Raw genomic sequence first — 21,987 nt, forward strand, 5'->3', positions numbered from 1 at the left:
TATATGGAACAGCAGCAGCAGCAAGAAAGTGCCCTATTGTGGTTATGTATTATAAAGAAAGGCTAGGTAAATCTTTATTTCAGGAGAAATTAAAAGTTATAAGATTCAGTACTAACGTAGTCAAATGTAATGAAACACTGTTGTTCCAAGTCCAAGAAGTCAAAGGAAATGTCAATTTTGGTATGTGCGTGCTCTAGAATTGACTGGGTAGGTTGTAGTGTTATATTGTTGGATCCAGAATATTAGGAAGAAGTCTCGGGGATATTTTCTTGGAACTAGAGCTGCAATACAAAATACTGTGCAATCGATAGAGCAAATTGCATAACGGCTATGAAACAATTGTGGCTAATGAGCTTAAACCACATTTCACAATCTAAACTTATGGCTTCTGATGACAAAAACTACATTTATATTTAAGTATTTTTGTAGTTGAATTGTTTCTAACCTGTTTCCTGCCTTTTCATCAGGTCAACTAAAACGGGCAACATACCTACCCTGTGAGATCCAAATCTTACATGAGAAGCGAGACATCAAAATGTTCAGCACCAAAAGGTCAGTTAACCAAACATTTTGAGTGTGAAAGTAAAGGTACAGAAATTATTCGCTACATTACTGTTACAACCAGGGGATTAGTCCAAAAGTGTTGGATTTCACTTATGTTTTCCATTTCAATGTTTGGAATTTTTTAAGCATGTCTGCTTTATTCAGGTAATTGCTGTACACTGCTAATAGTTTGTAATAAGAAATAGGGCTCTTGAGGGAAAATCTTGAAAACGTTAACAACCTATTACTTAGCCATTTGAACATAAGGAGATAACTTTACCGCCGATTGTTATCCAGTGGGTCAGCCAATGAATACGAGAGTTGAACGCGTACTCATCTGGTAGTTCACTTTGGATGATGTTTAAGAAAAGGTAATGACCCAGATTTTGCAGTGGGAGGGCAAGTGGAGGGGGAGGTGGTGGTGGGAGTGTTAACGGTGAACTGCCAGCCTTTGTTGTTATTACCCTCTTAAACTGATTGCAACTTTGGGATGTTGGACATGTGCAGATTAGTGTGGAAATTATGAAGTTGCAGTCTGGCCCTCAGGGCTGCATTTTGCACTACTCCCCTGCTCCCCCACATTGAGCCAGCAATCATGATATAACTTACCCGCTCCCACAGTTAAAACCCCCATTAAAATGTTCTACCTTGTTCAAACACGTGTAACTGTGATTAATAATATTTGGTGAACAACTGTAATGGCCTTGATACATAATTTTCTGATCGTGGACTGATGAAAAAATCATTAATCAGTTTTTTAGACTAAGATCTAAACAGAATCTTAAAAATATTCAGAATATTTTAGCTTCTACCTTCATTCTGTGCATTAGTCCCAATCTTTAATTTGCTCTGCGGTTACGTGTTTGCTTTTTGTTTCCTGTTTGGACGTCTGTGCAAATCCTTTAATGTGATTGGCAACTTGAACAGCTAGATGACATCACTTCACTTCCATTGCTGGGAACATGCCCAGTAAAGAACTCTGGAATCAGTTGCATTACCACTGCATGGTGATAGAGGTGAAATTCCCAGGAGAGAAATCGCTGGATCTCTCATTGAGACTTACTTTGAGGTCAGAGGTAAACTCCTTTGCTTTGCTGGTGGCCACACAGTCCCACACTGGTCAATGACATGGATTTCCTGCTTTACTGGAATCAAGGTGCATCTTCAGTATAGAGAAACTTCCACCCACAGGGAAGTATCACTGACCTTGGGCATTTGTGCAATATCTAGATCATTTATATAAGTTTCTTGGACTCAGTGGCCTTTGCCTAGAAACTGACCAGGAGTGGGAGTGGAGAATGGCTGTAGCTGACCTCTTGTTCTCAATTACTGTTCAAAAATGGCATTTTGTACTTTCAAGGAAACAGATACATACTTGTGAACATCTCATCCTAACCTGGGTTGGGTTTATTGTCACATGAACCTTATTTCCTTCTGTTGCAAATACAGTGTAGGCATTAGTACTAAGAAAATGTAGACTTGCATGATGTTGAAGCAACATCTTCAGGAACCCACAAACAAACCCTTGGTCATTGTAAGTGGTGACTGTTCCTCGATTCAATTCTGATGTCTACTCAGGGTTGCGAGTTTCTACCATGGGTCTTCATGTGGTTGAGCACGCTGTTTCTTGACCTGCATACCTCTGGGTGTATGGGGCAACACGTCTGTGATGCAGTGGGATCCAAACTGCAGGATTTGCTTCATTTTCTTTCTTTCTCAGCAGACACTCTGCCGCATCATTAAGACATTATGACGCAAAGTGTGATGCAGCTTATGAACAATCTTGTCGCCATTATGAACTTATGGTAGTAAGTTCCTCTCAGCTGTAAAAGCCAATGCTGCTGTGCTTCAAGGAGAGCTTCAGAGTGTCTTTGAAACATTTTCTTTTGCCTCCCCGGAACATTGGCCATTTGAGAGTTGGTAAGCAGGACCCGGTTGGGGAGACGGTTTTCGGCCACAGTATCCAGTCCATCGAAGATGATTTTGCTGGAGTTTCGGCTGAACACTTATGGAACTGGCTTCAAGAAGGACATTAGTGTTTGTTCGACGGTCCTCCTATTGAATCCGGAGCATGCAGTGGAGGCATTGCTGATGGAATTTCTCCAGTGCACATATGTGTCACTGATACACAGTCGAAGTCTCACTGCAGTGCAGGAGTGCGTTAACAGTAACTGCTCTGTATGTTAGAACTTTTGTTGACTTGCAGAGGTTTTATTGTCAAACACAGCTGCCATAGTTTGTAGAAGGCTGAGCTGGCACAGCTGATCCAGTATTGGGTCTCCTCATCAATGGTGGCCTTTTGAGAGAGGTGGCTGCCAAGGTACTCAACATATTCCCAGTCTCTGTCTCAACATATATTGGAGGTGGACTATTTGGATGATCAGGTGTGGGATATTATGAGTTTTGTTTTGGCAACATTCAAGGCCAAGCCAAGTTTCTTGTATGCGGATTTGAAGATATCGAAAATGTCTTGCGAGTCTGGTGCAGAGTGGGTACTGACACTGCAGCCATCTGAAAACTGTAGATCATGTATTTCTATGATGGTTAGTTTAGTTTTGGCACAGTGGTGACTGAAGTTAGAGTTTTCCATCTAGGCGCTTTTAATACTGACACCAGAGAGCAGTTAATTTTTGATGAGGTGAATAGCCACTGTCAGGTAGATTGTAAATAGTATGGGGACTATAAGACAGCCATGTTTGACCCTGGTCCATTTTTTAAAAAGTGTCTGTTTCAAAACTTCAACTCAAGACAGCTACAGTCAAATCATCATGAAGCAATTACAGGATTAATAAGAACATAAGAAATAGGAACAGGAGTAGACCATTCAGCGCCATTCAATAAGATTGCGGCTTATGTTTCAATTTCCACATTCCCATCTAACCCTGATAACCCTTGATTCCCTTGCCTAACAAGAATCTATCTACCTCTGTCTTAAAAATATTCAATAACTCTGCCTCCGCCACCTTCTGAGGCAGAGAATTCCAAAGTCACACAACCCTCTGAGAGAAAAAATTTTCTCCTCATCTCTGTCCTAAAAGGGCGACCCTTAATTTTCAAACAGTGTCTCCTAATTCTGGACTCACCCACAAGAGGAAACATCCTTTCGACATCCAGCTTGTCAAGGCCGTTCTGGATCTTGTGCACTTCAATCAATTCACCCCTCACCCTTCTAAGCTCCAGTAGAAACAAGCCCAGTGTGTCCAACCTTTCCTCATAAGACAACCCACTCACTCCAGGTATCAATATAGTAAAATTCCTTTGAACTTCCAAATCATTTACATCCTTCTTTAAATAGGGGGACCAAAACTACACACAGTATTTGAGGTGCGGTCTCACCAATGCCTGTATAACTGAAACATAACATCCTTACTTTTATGTTCAATCCCTCTTGTAGTAAAGGATAGCATTCCATTAGCCTTCTTAATTACTTGCTGAATCTGAATACTAACTTTTGTGACTCACGTACCAGAACACTAGATCCCTCTGCACCTCAGAATTATGCATCCGTTCTCCATTTAAGTAATACTCAGCTTTTTTGTTCTTCCTGCCAAAGTGAACAACTTCACATTTTCCCACATTAAATTCCATTGCCAGATCTTTGCCAACTCACTCAACCTATCTATATTCATCTGCAACCTCCTCATGTCCTCTTCACAACATACTTTTCTACCTATCTTTGTGTCATCTGCGAATTTTGCGACCATGTCTTCACTCCCCTCATCTAAATCATTGATGTAAATTGTAAAGCTTTGATGCCCTAGTCCCTGTGGGACTCCATTCATCATATCCTCCCAATCAGAAAAGATCCATTTATGCACACTCTCTGCTTTGTGCCAGCCAGCCAATTTCCTATCCATGGCTAATATGTTTCTCACTACACCATGCGCTTTTATTTTCTGTAATAATCTTGATGTGGACCTTATCAAATGCCTTCTGGAAATTCAAGTATAGGACGCCTACAGACTTCCCATTATCCACTGTGCATATTACTCCTTCAAAAAAGAACTCCAGTAAATTGGTTAAACATGATTTTCCTTTCACAAAACCATGCTGACTCTTCTCTATTGCCTTGAGCTCTTCTAAGCACCCAGCTATAACGTCCTTAATGATCAATTCTAATAACTTTGCCAAGACAGACGTCAAGCTAACTGGCTGATAGTTTCCTGTTTTCTGCCTCCCTCCCTTCTTGAATAGAGGGGTTATATGTGCTACTTTCCAATCTGATGAAACTTTTCCAGAATCTAGCAAATTTTGGAAAATTAACACTAGCGCATCGACTACCTCATTAGCCACCTCTTTTAAAACCCTAGAATGTTTACCATCGGGACCCAGAGTCTTGCCAGCCTGCAGCTCCATCAACTTGCTCAGTACCCTTGTGATTTCAATTTCATCTAGTTCCTTTCTCCTGTTCATCTCCTGGTTTGCAGCTATTACTGGAATGTTTTTTTGTATCCTCTATAGTGAAGACAAGCAAAATATTTGTTCATTTCTTTCGCCACTTCCTTATTATCTACGATTAACTCCCCACTGTCACTCTCTAGAGGACCAACACTCATTTTACTTACTCTTTTCCTTTTTAAATAACTGTAGAAACTCTTGCTGTAATTAAGTTTCTTAGACATCCAAATCTTTGGAGCATAATGCACAAATTTATTGATTCAAATATTTTGGTCAGATTGATGAATGAAATTAAGAGTTCCTGGTGGTGTTATCGATTTTTTTTTGGATTTGTCTGGCAACAGTGACCATGTTGGAGGTTGCTCTGGAAGGTCTAAAGCCCCACTGTGTCTCTCGAAGGATTTCCTGAGCCACAGGAAGTACTGTAGGTGATTCAGGAGAATGTGTGTCAGATTTTCCTTGCTTTAGGTAGGAGGGGCATAACTCAATAGTTTCCACAACATGATTTATCTCCCTTGAAGACATTACAATTGTTGCATTCCTGAGGTGGGAGGGTGGGGTTCTTTTCCTCCCAAATCTGTAGGATCAGTGCATAAATGTGAATAAATGTCTACCAGCTTTGAAGACCTATGCTGTAAGACTATGATTTTTTTTTCCAGTTGATTGCTCACTTCAGCTCTTCCATTGATGGTTGCTCACCCATGAATTCTACCACTGGGTACAGGAGGATAGCCTGGAGAGTTTTAGTTGCCACTATAGATTTGCAGTTGAGGGGTTGTTCAAAAACTTCTTTCCAGATTAGACGGATGGCATTGTCATCCTTCAGGAAAGAAACGCCATCCTTTGAATGAAGGGCATTTTGTCCATTTGATTTTGGTCTATAGATGGTGCTGGTGGCTTCAGAAAAGCTTTGCATGTCACGATCAGCATATTGTTGGGTCTCTCGTGCTTTCCCTTCCCACCACATGTCTTTTATCGCCCAGATTTGTCTTTGGGTGTCAGCCTTGAGTTGCTGGAATGCTGCCTTCTTGAGTTGCAACCTTGGGTTGTTCTGCGAGCCAATGAAGTTTGCTTGCTTTGTTCTATAAGGTCATGTGTTTGGGCTTCATTTTCATTGAAACAGTTCTGTTTTCGATGATGCTGAAACCCAATGGCCTGGATACAGAAGTCCAGTACAGCTGACTTGCTTTGATCCCACTGTTCTAGAATTGAGTTGGATGTGTGAAAGTTTTCCAGATTAGTTGTAAGCTGCATTTGGAATAGTCAGGCTGCATGAGCGCTGAGACATTGGTCATTTTCCTCTTGGACTTTTGGGCCTTGCAGTGTCTTGGTGCTGGGTGGATGTTCATCACCGATCGAACAAGCCTCTGATCTGTCCAGTAGGCATCAGGCCCACATGATCAAGTGATGAAGAGGTCACTTAAATCTTTGACCCGAGCAATGACATAATCCAGAAGGTGCCATTGCTTTGATCTACAATGCCTCCATGTGGCTTTACATTTGTCCTTCTGGCAGAAGGTTTGGGTATAATTGACGTGTATCGAAATACTGGGCCAGAATCAACATAATCTACAATATTAGCTGAAACAGGTGGAATGATTGGCATATATATGTTTGAATTTCTCATTAACTTTTTGTTTCTAGGTTATGCTTGAATGACTATTTTTAGTGTTGACAATCATTGCATTCATACTGTAAATCTGACAACCTTATCTGTGGCTGTCAGCTATTTTAAAAGGACAAACTGCAATATGCATTTTTAATGGGAAGCTCAGTTTTCTGTACAGGTGCTGGACCCCATGTCCTGGAAGCTTGGGACCGGAAGTGTACTGGATGCAGGGTATTTTTGGGTGCTGGGCTGGAGGGATGGGGGGAATAGGATCACTTAAAGCCAGGCTGATTTCTCTACTGAGCTGGACACGGCTGGGACGGGGCGGACCAGGCTGGCTTCTGCCATTAATCCTGGATCCAAAGGGTGTGGGGTCATCACGCTGTGACCCAGATATGACAGAGAACAATGAGATAAAAACAAAAAAACTGCGGATGCTGGAAATCATGAACAAAAACAGAATTACCTGGAAAAAGTCAGCAGGTCTGGCAGCATCGGCAGAGAAGAAAAGAGTTGACGTTTCGAGTCCTCATGACCCTTCGACAGAACTTGAGTTCGAGTCCAAGAAAGAGTTGAAATATAAGCTGGTTTAAGCTGTGTGTGTGGGGGGCGGAGAGAGAGAGAGAGAGAGAGAGAAGTGGAGGGGGGGTGTGGTTGTAGGGACAAACAAGCAGTGAAAGAAGCAGATCATCAAAAGATGTCAACAACAATAGAACAAAAGAACACATAGGTGTTAAAGTTGGTGATATTATCTAAATGAATGTGCTAATTAAGAATGGATGGTAGGGGACTCAAGGTATAGCTCTAGTGGGGGTGGGGAGAGCATAAAATATTTTAAAATATTTAAAAATAATGGAAATAGGTGGGAAAAGAAAAATCTATATAATTTATTGGAAAAAAAAAGGAAGGGGGAAACAGAAAGGGGGTGGGGATGGGGGAGGGAGCTCACGACCTAAAGTTGTTGAATTCAATATTCAGTCTGGAAGGCTGTAAAGTGCCTAGTCGGAAGATGAGGTGTTGTTCCTCCACTTTGCGTTGGGCTTCACTGGAACAATGCAGCAAGCCAAGGACAGACATGTGGGCAAGAGAGCAGGGTGGAGTGTTAAAATGGCAAGCGACAGGGAGGTTTGGGTCATTCTTGCGGACAGACCGCAGGTGTTCTGCAAAGCGGTCGCCCAGTTTACGTTTGGTCTCTCCAATGTAGAGGAGACCACATTGGGAGCAACGAATGCAGTAATGTGGTCTCCTCTACATTGGTACTGCATTCGTTGCACCCAATGTGGTCTCCTCTACATTGGAGAGACCAAACGTAAACTGGGCGACTGCTTTGCAGAACACCTGCGGTCTGTCCGCAAGAATGACCCAAACCTCCCTGTCGCTTGCCATTTTAACACTCCACCCTGCTCTCTTGCCCACATGTCTGTCCTTGGCTTGCTGCATTGCTCCAGTGAAGCCCAACGCAAACTGGAGGAACAACACCTCATCTTCCGACTAGGCACTTTACAGCCTTCCGGACTGAATATTGAATTCAAGAACTTTAGGTCGTGAGCTCCCTCCCCCATCCCCACCCCCTTTCTGTTTCCCCCTTCCTTTTTTTTCCAATAAATTATATAGATTTTTCTTTTCCCACCTATTTCCATTATTTTTAAATATTTTATGCTCTCCCCACCCCCACTAGAGCTATACCTTGAGTCCCCTACCATCCATTCTTAATTAGCACATTTGTTTAGATAATATCACCAACTTTAACACCTATGTGTTCTTTTGTTCTATTGTTGTTGACATCTTTTGATGATCTGCTTCTATCACTGCTTGTTTGTCCCTACAACCACACCCCCCCTCCACTTCTCTCTCTCTCTCTCTCTCTCCGCCCCCCACACACACACACCTTAAACCAGCTTATATTTCAACTCTTTCTTGGACTCGAACTCAAGTTCTGTCGAAGGGTCATGAGGACTCGAAACGTCAACTCTTTTCTTCTCTGCCGATGCTGCCAGACCTGCTGAGTTTTTCCAGGTAATTCTGTTTTTGTTTTTATGACAGAGAACAATGCCTGATGGGGATTGTAATTTCTAGGGTAGGGCCTGGTTTTCAGGTCCATCTGGACTTTTGGAGCTGAGTCCAGGATCTGTATTTTATCCCCGAACCTTGCATTAGGTATATTTCTATTGGGCTCAAAAAGTGATTTTGATTTCCATTAGTTTCATAGAAAATTGTTTTTCAATTGGTTCTGTAACTGTTAGTTCCACATACTTGTTATACAATTTTACACAGCATGTGGCTCATCTAATCCTATCTCTCTAAAACAGCAGATCAGACAATGTGGTAGAGTCGGTCTCCATGGCCAGGATTTTACTGCCCCACCAGAGTGTGTTCTCCGGGCCCCACCCCCACCCCCCAGTGCAGGCGCTGAGCCATTTAAATTCCCATTCAATTCAACAGGACCGTAATACCCTGCCGGGCAGGAGGAGCTGTAAAATCCTGGCCTAAGAGTAAGAGAAGCAAATTACTTTCTTGAAATCCAATACTTTGTGATGGGCAGAAATGGATTTGCTGGATTCCCCAGGACATGGATCATTTTTTTCAATCGTCATAGTTAACTATGAAGCAGTTTCACAACCTGCACTGTCTTTGGTGAAAATATTGCCATTGGTGGGTTTCATGCCATTATCCATTATTGAACGATTAGCTTATCAGTGGGAAGTAAATCTTTTTATGCACACAAGCTCAATGTGCATTTCATCTAAAGTGTGTGAACATTTAGTAAAACGGAAGCTGCAGAAAAGCCAGGCCTGAAAAAAGATACATTTCTGAAACTAAATATCTGTGCGTGTGTATATATCATTTTCCATTACAGCCAGATCTTGTCAATAAAAATGCTTATTTGCGGTAGTTTTGTTTAACTGTACAAATGGAAAGCAATGTCATTACTTAACCCTATGATTTAATAAGGGGCTTACTAGTTAACAACTGAAACTGACATTGAAATAACTTGGCGCCATTGTAGATATGAATCACAGACAAAATGAATAAAATAAGGCATTTGTAAAATAAAATGCTTGTGTTTGGACAGGAAATAGAATGCTGACCACAAAGCAAAAGTGGAATTCTCCCAATCACACAAACAGCCTCTCGTAGACTGTAGTGTTTTCGACTGGAAATAATTCACACGGAGACTCCACTTTAGTCGGCCATGTTATCGCAGAGGGCTGTATCACAATGTGATTAGCTCTTCCAATACTCCCTCTCCACTTCAATAAAAAAGACAGTGATTACCTCTCAATACTTATTTTATCGAGCTAATTTATACATTATAATGTACAATGGTACATGGACATAATTTCCCAGAAAATAATATGACTAAACCAATATCAACGATATCTGAAATTTAACAGGGTGAGTTGTAAATTTGTTTTAACTATCAAAATCCTGGGGGTAAGTTACCATTGATCAGAAACTGAACTGGACTAGCCATATAAATACTTTGGCTTCAAGAGCAGGTCAGAGGCTAGGAATCCTGTGGTGAGTAACTCACCTCCTGACTCTCCAAAGCCTGTGGACTATCTACAAGGCACAAGCCAGGTGTGTGATGGAAGACTCTCCACTTGCCTTGATGAGTACAGCTCAAACAACACTCAAGAAGCTTAACACCATCCAGGACAAAGCAGCCCGCTTGACTGGTACCCCTTCCACAAATATTCACTGTCTCCACCACCGATGAACAGTTGCAGCAGTGTGTACCATCTACAAGATGCACTGAAGAAACTCACCAAGGCTCCGTCAACAGCACCTTCCAAACCCCCACGATCACTACCACCTAGAAGGACAAGGGCAGCAGATACATGGGAACACCACCTGGAAGTTCCCCTCCGAGCCACACAGCATCCTGACTTGGAAATATATCGCCGTTCCTTCACTGTTACTGGGTCAAAATCCTGCAACTCCCTCCCTAACAACACTAAGTGTACCTACACTTCAAGGACTGCTGTGGTTCATGAAGGCAGCTCACCACCACCTTCTCAAGGGCAGTTAGGGATGGGCAATAAATGCTGGCCTAGCCAGTGACCCCCACATCCTGTAAATGAATTTTAAATATCACAACTAATACATATATGACCAGAAATTCAGAGTAGTTTACATGTAAAAAAAATAGTAAATCCTGAACACCAGCATGTTCAACAGAAGTGTCATAATTTGACAAAAAATAATGAAATAAACACTGCAGTATGTATGTACCTTGTGTTCTGTGTATCACTTTCAAACACACAAGTATTTAACTGCACCACTTCAAGTATTTGACACACACCATTAGTTTAATGCCTTTTTTTCAACAAAACGTAATCTAACCTTTCATTTTTCCAATTCCTCTGGCTTCTTTCTCTTTCTGTTTGGATATAGAAAAATAGAAACGAGGAGCAGATATAGGCCATTCAGCCCTTCGAGCCTGCTCCACCATCATTATGATCATGGCTGATCATCCAACTCTTATCTTCCACAATATCTTCTGTTTCCATTCCCATGAGCTTGACTCTGCTTTCTCAACATCTCTGAAGGTGTCAACACTGAACTTCGACTTCCAACTCTGCTTAATGATTGGGACTGTGACGTTGATTATTCTTCATCAGAGACACTGGTTCATTTTGCTCTACTGATGGATTATGTGATACTGGCACTAAATGGTGGTGGAAATGGAGATGATGAATGATTTCAAAATGGACTTGGATGGGCATGGGAGGGAAATAAACTTACAGGGCTGCAGGGATAGAGTGGGGGAAATAGGACTGATTGAATTGCCTTACAGAAAGCCGGCATGGGCTCGAATATACATGATATACTTGTAGAATCAAATTTAACAAAGATAGATCTTCAGTTAAAACTTTATCAACTTCAAGTATCAGAAGTCTCTATTAAGTATTGTGAAAAATGCCTTGAACAAGTAAAGGAATTACTGATGTATCAGAAGAGTTGGTTGAATGCAGAATCAAAAACCAAGACTGATGAACTAGTGGAACTTTGTCATGAAAAGAACAATGAAATTCCTAAACTACGATGCCATCTGGAGAACAAAAAGGATGAGATATGTGGCATGGAAGAGCAGACCCACCATTTAAAACAAAGAAGAAAAAATTTGAGAAACGGATGGAGCATTTAATGAGTAAATTGAAAAAGTCTAAGGAGCAGTCAGCAACCATGGAGGAAAAATTTTGAAATGAGCTGAATGTCCATGTGAAGTTGTCAAACTTGTATAAGGATTCTGAAGATAACTCTGAAACAAAGGCAACTGAACTTGAGCAATTGCTGAGGTAAATGAAAAGATCAACAAACCTAAAAAGGAATTGGAAAATAAACCAATATTGGATGAAATTGTAAAAGAAATGGAGATTAAAGTTCCACTTTTAAGGCATCAGTGGGAAGAATATCAACGTGTGCAGAAGGCTGTGGCATGTCTCCTGCCTAGCCTAGCAGATGACTTGAGTTAAGGGATCAAAACTCCCTCAGTGCAGCTTTATTCTTTATTCCTTTGAAAACGAAGATAAATGTTGAGTCTATGCCCAATACCACATGTGCTAAAACTATTGAGGTTTTGAGAAGTTGGTTGGCAATTTATGGGTAAATTCAGTGACACCTCTAGTGTTGCTCAAAACAATAACTTGACAAAATCTGTTTTGAAGGAAATGATTAAGTAAGATAATTTTGAAGCTAGTTGTCTACCAGAAACTTTTTTAAAAATTAAACTTAAAGGACTAATTGAAGGCAATTTCCAACAATGGAGCAGTGTAAGGAAACCCCCATGCTCTTATGAATTAAAGTTGGGAAACCTAAGCAAAAGTAATTTGTACAATATAGCATGATTACTGTACAAATATATGTGAAGAGGAGTCTGTCAGGGCATTGGTTTGCAGTTTCACCAGAAAGGCTGAAAAACTATCACACAAAATTAATTGGTCATGAGGCTTCTAAAGAAAGATTTATTATATTTTCACTATGTTTGGTTAACCATGAAAAAATTATCGAAAAAACAATTAAGACACCTCCAAGCACATACTTCTTAGCACTTCTGTGGCCTCCCACCATGACTTTCTGACCAACACTGATCTAAGTTTCATGCCTGGTGTACTATTACTCATTTTCACATTGTCTTGCTTTTCTCTTACTTTGCTATTGATGTCAGGCTTAAGTAAACTAAACCTTGTCCAAGGAACCTGTTAAAATGCTAACTTGTAATGTGAGGAACCTGTTGTAGACTGTGGCGTTATTCTGTAAGGGAAAGGAAAATTGTCTAACCTATGTCGAAGGGAAACATGGACTCACTGCAGGAAATACTTTTGCAAGGACATCCTCACAATTTGTACACTCCTTTCTACAGCACTGTTCAATGCTGGGTGATATGGTGGTACCAAAGTGTGTTTGACTCCATTCTTACTAATAATTATTTCAAACTCTTCTGACATACATTGAATACCATCATCTGATACCAACACCTCTGGAAATCCACAAATTGCCAACCAACATCTCAAAAGCGCAATAGATTTAGCACTTGTGGTATTGCGCATAGACTCAACATTTATCCACTGAACTATAGCTATCAACCAACTGTGTAGGTGGGCACCCAATGCCAGTGGTTCTGAGGGGCATAGTAGCACTCTTTTTTTGGCATCCGGATCTTACCAGGGGTCAGTGGAGGATCTGTGTGGAGGATTCCAATAGAGCTGCCCATAGTTGACATTCTGTTCAGATGGGCCCTCGCCTTTATTCATTACTGGACGAACCAAGCCAGCCAGGTTGAGCGAGCCAGGAGCTTTGCAGCTATTGCTGGGTTCCCCCACATCAAGGGTGCCATAGACTGCACTGATGTGGCGATCAAGGCACCAGCAGGTCAGCCGGGTGCCTTCATGAATAGAAAGGGTTACCACTCCATGAATGTGCAGATAGTATGCAACCACAAGATTCTGCAAGTCTGTGCAAGGTACCCTGGCAGCTCCTACAATCCATACATCCTGCGAAACACTCAGGTGCCAAGGCTGTTAATGGCTGCAGTTTGGCTGAATGGTTGGCTGCTGGGTGACAAAGTATATCCCTTGAAAAGGTGGCTCATGACGCCATTCCTGCAAGTGTTAATATATAAGTGTTAAAACCAGTTGCTAGTTAAACAGGTGATGGGCATTGATTATCCCATCTAAATAGAATAAAAAGATACAGCTGGAACCCTTTGTGTGGAAGCTACTTGGAAGTCAGTAGTACTGAGGAATTGTTTTGAAAATAAAGCAGCTTAACCAAAAGACCAGTCTGGATTAATTCTTATTGTGACTTCAACTTCTTATTGTGACTAACAGCAAGGACAGAGGTGGAAGAGACATACAATAGAGAAGCCATGCCTCCACAAGAACCACGGTTGAGAGGACCATTGGCCTACTGAAGATAAGGTTTCGCTGCCTGGCCCAATGAGGTGGTGTCACCTGTTGTCATTGTGCAGAGTACAGCAGACAATCTGGCACTGGCAAGGGGGGACCCACTGGAGGATAAGGGTAGGGATGCAGCTCCACAGGTCTCAGAGGAAGACTCTGCTGATATACCTGATGAAGATCCCGGGCAGGCACAGGATGAGGACATGGAGGAAGACTTAAGGAACCTTCAGGGAGGCAAGGATGCCAGGGAGGCCTTGATTCAATGCATCTTCAGCTAGGCTGCTAAGGCATGGCTTTGCTCTCGTGGCACCTCCTTCACAAATTTCTGAGGAGGAAATCCCATGACACCAATGTTGCCTCACAACCTCTGTAATAAAATTTACTGCCCTCTGCCGTCTATCATAAGGCACTGATGAAGCCTGCATTTATGGAAAATATGAAGGACACTCAGGACATTGAAACAAAATCTTGATTTATATCTATATCAGAGTTGTAAACAAGGAACATGACATAAAAAAATACATAGGACTGATGAAATGAAAGAATGCGTGATAACCCCATCCTGTGCCCATGGTGCCTTAAACTTATACTTGTGTGCTATGTCATGATGCCCCACCCCGCTCATATTCGAACTCGAGGGCATCCATCTCACGTTTTCTCAGGATGAACAGGTTAGCCACCCCACCACCTGTTCTTGTGCGAACAGCAGTATTATGGCTTCCCTTCTCCTGTAAGGACAAAGGTCAATTCGTTAGTCCACCCTCTACCTGTGATACCATACCAGGCTTGCCCGCTCCCCAAAAGCAGGTTGAAGTGCCTGTCATATTTGCACAGTTAACACCCAGGGCTACGGGTCTGATGTCCCAGCCTTAGGAGGCACAGGTGTATGTGCCTTCTGTTACTCTGAATCTTACACTCCTGAGTGCCACAAAGGATGGCCACCCTTCAAGACTTCTCCACACAGTAACATGCCAAATTGATACTCACCCTTGCCAAGTGCAGAAGATCATTAAATCTTTTTCAGCATTGAATCCAAGTGCAGTGTGCCACATTGTGTCTGCTGACCTGGGCTGCCACCTCTGCCCAGGCCTTCTTTGTTTGGCGGGGTGGCCTCCTCTTGCCATGTCGCAGCATCAGGATGTCCTGTCTGGCACCTACTGCCTCCACAAGAGTGCGCAGTCCAAGAAGCGGGGAGGGGTAGAGTGCCCACCTGCATTGCCCTCCCGCCTGGTGTGTCGAGCAGGTGCTGATGCCATAACTTCAGCTTAGATTTCGACTGCTTCCTCTGGAATTCCCAGCTGCCTTCAGGGTGCTCCTCAATCGATTTAAGCCCCTGTTGGACCCGGCATCTGCCACACTTCTGCCCCTGCTGGCAGCCCTTCTCCAGTGTTGGGGTGTGGTTCATGCTGGTCGGCCCTTAATTGGCCAACCAGCGTGAAATCACGTTGTTTTGACATCCGCGGTGGAAGCGGAATTGCGGCAGTTTCCAGCCCCACCCACCTCACACACCCGACAGGCGCAAAATTCAGGCCAAGGCCACTCTTTCCCTCCCACTTCAAAGAAATCAACATGTACATTCCATGGTTTTCATGCGCTTGAAGGAATGAAGGAAACTTTGGGTGCATCATTTCTCATTCTGAGACACACTTCACAATTTTTCACCAATTCTTCAATATTTATTTATTACCTTTGGATACCAAAAATAACTTTTGCTACTGCTTTCATATGGACTATCCCTGTGTACTCTGTGTAGTTCCTATAACTATCTCTCTCTAACCTTGGCGAATAACGATCCTTAAGTGCCAAAGAAGACAGCCTTGATCTATACTCAGTTCATTTCTATGGGTGAAATACTCCTGTGGTTTCTTATCATCACACTATTTAGGCCAACTATTCATGACATGATTGAGCACCTTACTAAGAATCACATCCTGAGAGTTTCTTCACTAATTTCTCCAGCAGACATTGGCATGTCATATGTATATCAGAAGTAATTCACAAGTAACTCAGTTAATTGTCTTCATGGGAAACCTTGTATTTGGGTGATCTAACCCTAAGTAGCATTTGCTTATAATCTCCACAAATCCAAACAACTACTTGGCTTTTAGAAGTACCACTATGGGTGCTGCCCATTCACTGCTCTTCACTCTTTTAATTGTCCTGATCTATCCAACTCTTCACTTGCTGCTTCAAACTGGCCATATAGCCCCCTCAGAATCTTATATATTTCAATAAGGTCACCTCTCATTCTCCTAAACTCCAACGAGTATAGGCCAAACCTGCTCACGCTTTCCTCATATGACAATCCCCTTCTCTAAACTGCTTTCAATGCCTTAAGTTAGGACACAAAAGCTGCACACAGTACTCCAGGGTATGGTCTCACTAATGTGCTGTACAGATGTAGAAGACTTAGCTACTTATATACCCCATTCCCCTTGCAATAAAATCCAATGTTACATTTACCTTTCTAATTACTTGCTGTACCTGTGTGCTAAGCTTTTGTGATTCATGTACAAGGACACCCATGATTCTTCTGTAATGCAAGTATTCTGCAGTGTAATATTCTGCTTTTCTATCCTTCTTGCCAAAATGGACAGCCTCACATTTTCCCACATTGTAATCCATCTGCCAAATTTTTGACCACTTGCTTAATCTACCTACATCTCTTTGCAGATGCTTTGTGTCCTTCTCATAGCTTGCTTTCCTACCTATTTTTGTATCATCAACAAATTTGGCTACATTACACTACATTTATTCAGCTAAGTTATTAATATTGTTTGTAAATAGTTGAGGCCCCAGTACTGACGCCTGTGTACTACTGACAGTTTGTCAACCTAAAAATGACCCATTATCCTTCTAGGATCCCAATGTCACTTCAATTCTAGATTGGGAACCACAAAGAGACCCTTGGTGGGATGTCAGTCGCAACCTCCCTAGAGGTGCCCTCCAGGTGTCCCTTCCAGCTAAGGATGATGGGTGGACCAGTGAACCGGGAGTCCCAGTTGGAGGGCCTGCAGCTATGTCAAGCAGGTAGCCACATCAGGAGAGATGGGTGCCCCAAGATGTAGGCCTCTCCGAAGAATTCTAAGCGCAAAAAATAAGTGTGGCCATATCTACCAGGCCATCATGTGGAGGGACAAAACCCACCGTCCCTGGAAAGAGTTCAGAAGCAGCCATAAGGGCTGCCGGGTGCTGAGGCAGGCTGTATAAAAGGATCAGTGCTCAGGGGCTTCGGCCCAGTTGCAATAAAAACAATAACACAAAAAACAGTTGTCCTCACCCTCATCCTTCACAGTCCCTAACTCTCCATATACTCCCCTTGCCCCATCTATACCAACTCAAGCTCCCTACCCACTCTCCCCATGGCCCTTATACCCTCCATGGCACCCTATCCCCCTCTACGCAGCCCCCATGGTCCCTAATGCACTCCAGACCAACCCATGCCCCTCTATCCAGCCCATGGCCCTCATGCCCTCCTACCGACCTATGGCCCTCTACAGCCCTATGTCAACATATTGCCAACTCTTACCAACCCATGATCCCCATTCTTTCCTATAGCTCTTGATTACCTCTGTGCCAACTTATGTTAACCATTCCCCCCATCCACTACCATTTGCCCTTACAGCTTCCATGCCATCTCACCCAGCGTTATGGACTGGAGTGGGTTTAATTCAGCAGCCCAGATTTCTTTTCTCACCACCCATTTGTAATTAGAAAGATTTTGATTTCGATTTTCCCTTTGATAAGCAGTGGTCTATTTACGAACCCCTCAGTTTTGATCCAATTTCTATTAATAATGCCACAGCAAACTCGAGATAGGGTGAACTCAGAGGGTTGGTTTATTCGCACACACTCAAAACACGGGAGGGGGGTGTCACTACAAAGCCCCCTGTGCATTCATATGATAAAAAAGGGATAGAGAAAGAGACATTTACAGGCAAAGACCACAGAGCAAAGAATTGTTGTCTCACGTCATTCCAGAGTCCAGAATCAAAGTGCGATGGGGTATTCCTTCACCGAGGTCGCCAGGTTGAAAACTGATGCTGGATAATTCAGTTTTCCAGTGGAGATAACTTCCGCGATGAGATAGGCATACAGAGATGAATTAATCTTGTAGGCGATGGTATAGAAGTTCAGAAGTCCCAGTAGAAACATTGCCGATGGGGCAGGCATTCAAACCTGGGCAGAGCTTTTCTCCTGAGCGACTGCTTGCTAGGTGGAAGATGGTAGACTGAACTCTGCAGCTCCACAAGGCAATAATACAGGTTCTTCCAGCTAGGGAGGGTCATGTCACATGACTCTCATCTCTCGGCTTTGGCTTTGGCAAAGGATGTATATTCCTTTATCTGGGTTCCTGAGATTGTTGGAAAAACTCAGCAGGTCTGACAACATCTGTGGAGAGAAAGACAAAGTTAAAGTTTCGAGTCCGTATGACTCTTCTTCACAACTAAAAAGAAGTAGAAATGTGGTAAAATATATACTGTTTAAGGGGGATGGGACAGGTGAAGCTGGATAGAGGGCCAGTGATAGGTGGAGGCAAAGGAGAGATTGCAAAAGATGTCATAAACAAATAGGTCGAAGGGGTGTTTATGGCGGTGACACTGGCTAAAGGAGGTGCTAATGGTGACATGGAGAGTAGAAAGCAGGATGAACAAGTGACATATGGCCCTAGTGGGGGTAGGGGTGGTGGGGGGAGGGGAAAGTGTGGGAGAAAAGATCAAAATAGGCTAAAAGGTGGGGGTAAAACAATGAATGGAAATAAATTTTAAAAATAAGAATAGAAATAGGTGGATATATAAAAAATTTTTTAAATTTGAAAAAAGATGATCAAAAAGGGGTGGGGATGGAGGAGAGAGTTCAAAAAACAAAGAATAAAGAAAAGTACAGAACAGGAACAGGCCCTTCAGCCCTCCAAGCCTGCGCCGATCATATTGCCCGTCAACTAAAACATTTTGCACTTCCGGGGTCTGTATCCCTCTATTCCCATCCTATTCATGTATTTGTCAAGCTGTCTCTTAAACACCACTATCGTACCTGCTTCCACCACCTCCTCTGGCAGTGAATTCCAGACACTCTGCGTAAAAAACTTGCCCCACACATCTCCTCTATAGTTTTCTCCTCTCACCTTAAATCTATGTCCCCTAGTAATTGACTCTTCCACCCTGGTAAAAAGCTTCTGACTATTTACTCTGTCCATGCCACTCAGAATTTTGTAAACTTCTATCAAGTCGCCCCTCAATCTCCGTCGTTCTAATGAGAACAATCCGAGTTTCTCCAACCTCTCCTCATAGCTAATAAGCTCCAGACCAGGCAACATCCTGCTAAACCTCCTCTGCACCTTTTCATGATCTGAAGTTGTTAAGTCAGGAAGCCTGTAAAGTGCCTAACTGGAAGATGAGGTTCTGTTCCTCCAGCTTGCGTTGAGCTTCACTGGAACATTGCCTTAGGCCAAGGATGGACACGTGGGCATGAGAGCAGGATGGTGTGTTGAAATGGCAAACAACAGGAAGGTCTGGGTCATGCTTGAGGACAGACTGAAGGTGTTCCGCAAAGCGGTCACCCAGTCTGTGTTTGGTCTGTTCAATGTAGGGGAGACTGCATTGGGAGCAGTGATTTCAGTAGGCCAAATTGAGCACTGCTTCACTTGAAAGGAGTGTTTGGGCCCTTGGATGGTGAGGAGGGGGGAAGTAAAGGGGCAGGTGTTGCACCTTCTTCAATTGCATCAGATTTTCAGATTGCGATTGTTTTAGATTTCCAGCATCCGCAGTATTTTGCTTTTTTCTTGAGATTGTTCATGTTCTAACCATTTAATAAATGTTCCAACAAAGGAAGATTTCAGGGCTCTTCACCCCAGCAGACTAGTAGACTCCAATGGCCAGGCCTGCAGATGGCCTTTGTATTTGGCTTCTGCAGTCCACAGGGTTTGTTAGCATCTCTTCAGAGATAATGAGGCTCAAATTTCTTCGATGCTGCTAGATTAGTTTGAAGGTCATAGCCAGGCATGGCTTCAGTCACTTTTAGAAGGTTATTGTTCAGTTTTAAAATTTTAGGAAGTAGTCATTTTGATTTCCATGTATTTCAGAAAAAAAAGTGAGATTTTAGCTCTGTTACACCAGTCTATTCAATCTTTCCTCTTCCATCCAGGCAACATCTTTGTAAGTCTCCTCTGTACCCTCTCTTGTGCAATCACACCTTTTCTATAGCATGGTGACCATAACTGCACACAGTACTCAAGCTATGGCCTAACTAATGTTCCATATAGTTCCAGAATAACTTCTCAGCTCTTGTAGTCTGTGCCTTGGTTAATAAAGCAAGCAACTCATTCAACTCAAACCCACTTGTTTTAGGGGTTACAATTCTCCTCTAAATCGCATCCTGAAATCACAGCAATCACAACTCAAGAAGTTGCTGTATATTGTTCTCAATAAATCTGAAACAAAAGTTTACTTGAATTATCAGAAAAAAACACTTCATCTATTGAAATAAAGCTTTAGTAACTCCCAAAAATACTTAGGTTGTTTGCCAATCTGAAGTGATAGTGCTTCATCCTTTTTAGGAGCTGCCAAAATTGCAACACTTTTTGAACTACTTAATTCATGCTCACTAGCAGAAAGTACCTGATGAAAAATATTGCATAAGCAGTTTTCTGTTTAATTGCTTTTCTAAAGAACTTAATTTTAGAACAATTGCAAAATTAAAATCTCTTGTAATATATGGCAATCTTTAAAACCTGTCTGGCAGAATTACACGTCGGTTCTGAAGAAGTCATACTCGACTTGAAACGTCAACAGTTTCTCTCTCCACAGATACTGCCAGGCCTGCTGAGTATTTTCCAGCATTTTCTGTTTTTATTTCAGAGTTCTATGTCGGTTACTTTCCTGCGCTTTTCAGTTTAAATAGTTCGCAAAGCAGCCAAAATTGCTTTCAATTCTGCTCAAGATTCCTCCATCTAATTCATCTTGCAGCTGCTCGGAACACAGACAAGGTCATTTCACAATCGCAATGCAGAAAAGTCTGTTTGTTTCTCACTGAAGGCTAGCTTCTCAAGATCATCAATAGTTTTGGGTGTCAATTGGAATGAAATTCAATACATTTACAATATCACTAGACATAGCAACTGGGGGGTAAAAATTACAATATAAAGCTCCTTGGCAAATGCTTGGAGTTCCTATCACACAATCACTTATTCTCAGTCCCCAGATTGATGTCTAATAAGGTCATGGATGGAAATTCATGGGCTGGCTCAATGCTATATTGTGCTATGTTCTCCTGACACATGTCAAGGGAACGGTGTAGCAAAGATTTTACTTCAAGCTGTCCTCCTCAGTCTTCATATATTCTGCACAAAAAGGCACATTGATGCCAGGGAAGTAGGTCTTACAGAATACTAATTATGGAGCATTTCCACTCCACAGTTTGAATCAAATGCAATGTACCTTCACCTTCAGATCTATGCAAACTGAGCACTGTCATTTGAGTGCAAAGCAGCCAAAATTGCTTTTAGGCAAATTGCATGACACCACTTCCAGAAGCTATCCTCACTATGTCCCTGCTTCATGCTGTCTTTACTATGAGTAAAAGTGTCCTATTGGATTGCCTAAGACTTTTGTAACTTGTTAGCAAATAGCCAAATGGATCAGTTCTTTTCTGTTAATATTGAAAATTACTTGTCAACTGGATGTCATGAACCAGGGTTCTGCATATGCATTGCCAGACATACATGAGAGAAGAGCATTGCTAGTAGTATATAACCCATTGGTCTATGTCAATGCCAGTTGCTACAGGAACCAGGACTCTCAATAAAACCACATGTTCAAAGTGCCCTGACACACCACTTACACATTTAATGGAGTGATTCAAATGTGCATTCATGTGAAAGCAGCAGTGTAACTTGTGAATCAGATCTTCATTTGTCCAGAATATTAGGAGTGTGAGAGTGGAATCAATTCTTTTTAAAAAATAAATAAAAGTTCCCACGTAGGTAGAGTACAAGTCAACTCCTTTAAGTTACTGCACGTGCACAGCCAAGCA

Source organism: Carcharodon carcharias, chromosome 6, assembly GCF_017639515.1.
Source record: "Carcharodon carcharias isolate sCarCar2 chromosome 6, sCarCar2.pri, whole genome shotgun sequence".
In the NCBI taxonomy this organism is placed as follows: Eukaryota; Metazoa; Chordata; class Chondrichthyes; order Lamniformes; family Lamnidae; genus Carcharodon; species Carcharodon carcharias.